We start from the raw sequence: 2,081 nt of genomic DNA on the forward strand, positions 1-2,081 counted from the left end.
TTCAGTTCTAGTTCAGTTCTAGTTCAGTTCTAGTTCAGTTCTAGTTCAGTTCAGTTCTAGTTCAGTTCTAGTTCAGTTCAGTTCTAGTTCAGTTCTAGTTCAGTTCTATAATTTACTATCTTACCTCTGTTTCAATTGCCGTTGTACTGACTTCAGTTGTTGTATTTGTAATTTCAGATATTAGTTGCTGAGTATGTTGTTGCTGTTGTTGTTCGGTTTTTATAACAACCATATCAACAATTGTTATATTTAGATTAATACAAAATATATAGTTTATAACAAATCCCCAAAATACCATATGCCATAATATTGTGCGACATTTTACTAAAAGAAAAAAATTAATTAAATTAATATCCGCTTCATAAATGGTGCGATGTACTTATTCCTTTTAATAACAAACCCTTTTTTTATTTAAACAAACAAATTTATAGCCGATGACACATGCATTGAACCCACTTTATTGAATTTATAGTTTTCTGATCATGAAGATTATTTTGATATAATAACAAAATATTGTCATTGATATAAAATTTTTTACCATTCATTATTCCTATGTAAAAAATCTTTAAATATGTTTATTTTTTTATTTAAAATTTTAAAATATTTTTTTTTATTTATTTTTTAGATTCTTTTTGATTGCTTGATCTTCACTGTTTGAAAGTTAAAGTTACTATACATTTAAAAGTGCTAACTGATTTGCAGGTAAATATACAATTTTTATTTATAATAATGATAAGCAACATATGTTTTATAATTATTTTATTACCTTAAACAAATTTTAATTTTTTTTATCAACCACAAGAAGTTATTTATAGTTTTGGTCATAAACTTACTTTGATATTGTTTGTCAATAATTATACGCTTTTCTTTCTCTGAATGAAAACTTTTTGAGGGTTACTGATATCTTCATATGTGTGTCACATAGATCGAATGTGATCATTTTTGAAAATTGTTTGTCTTTCCTTAATGGGTTAATTTTTTCTACCATTAAAATGTTATTTTGTAGTAAGCATTTTAAAATTGCATTGGTCAGGCTTATCATTTTCTACGGACCTAATTAATGATATATTTACATTGCGAGAATAAGACTCTCCTACGACTTTTTGTATTTTGCTCCCATATCCAACGGAATTCTAGAGCGGCGGCAATAAAACCTAAACTCAAACATAAACAACAACAATTACAATTGTCTTGGGTACTAGACCGACCAATCCAATGAATTATGGAGAGCTAATTGTAAACGTAGCAAAAGGGACTGTCATCAAGCACCACAAACACCACGTATGACGATGGTACTACGAATGTGAACTTAAAAAAAGGACTAAACTAAAAAATAACGAAGCAAGAAAAACCCCATAAAAATACAAAATCTTAACAATATTGTAAGTTGATGGCAAACCATATTAAAAAACTCAAAATGGAAAGCAAAAGACAGTGAAAAAAACCTATGAAAAACAATGTATATTCGCACAAATTGACGGCAACATACCTTTAATGTTGCTGAGTTTGTGTTTGAACTTGATATGCCATAAACGCAAAAGTTTTATGGATGTTAACCGAACCAAACGTAACGAAATGGCAACTTGGCAATTGGTAATGAATGTGGTATAGTTGTCAACAGCATGGTCATCTTTATGGTGGCTATACTACATACATATATGAACAAAATGGGAAGATATAGCCAAAAAAAAATCATAAAAATTAAATTCAATGGAGAAAAAACCTAGAGCGGCCTTTTAAGAAAACCCTTTTTCATTGTGTTGCTGTGTTTTTATTTTCTTTTCAAAGGTAATTTGTTGTTAAAGACACTTTCAGAACTGGTTAAAATACGGTTACAGGGCGCATACTCCAATGTCAAGTACAATTATTCACAATGGGTGTAGGAGAAAAAAGTTCAGTTCTGGTTCATTTCTAGTTCAGTTTTAGTTCAGTTCTAGTTCATTTCTAGTTAATTTCTAGTTAATTTCTAGTTTTGTTCTAGTTCAGTTCTAGTTCAGTTCTAGTTCAGTTCTAGTTCAGTTCTAGTTCAGTTCTGGTTCAGTTCTAGTTCAGTTCTAGTTCAGTTCTAGTTCAGTTCTAGT

The 2,081-nt window shown here is 29.3% G+C and overlaps 1 pseudogene; it reads left to right on the forward strand.

Annotated features, from left to right (window-relative positions):
* Positions 1-1,575: 1,575 nt before the first annotated feature.
* The window catches only part of LOC111676985, a 2,659-nt pseudogene continuing 2,153 nt past the window's right edge, over positions 1,576-2,081 (forward strand).

Source organism: Lucilia cuprina, chromosome 5, assembly GCF_022045245.1.
Source record: "Lucilia cuprina isolate Lc7/37 chromosome 5, ASM2204524v1, whole genome shotgun sequence".
Taxonomy (NCBI): domain Eukaryota; kingdom Metazoa; phylum Arthropoda; class Insecta; order Diptera; family Calliphoridae; genus Lucilia; species Lucilia cuprina.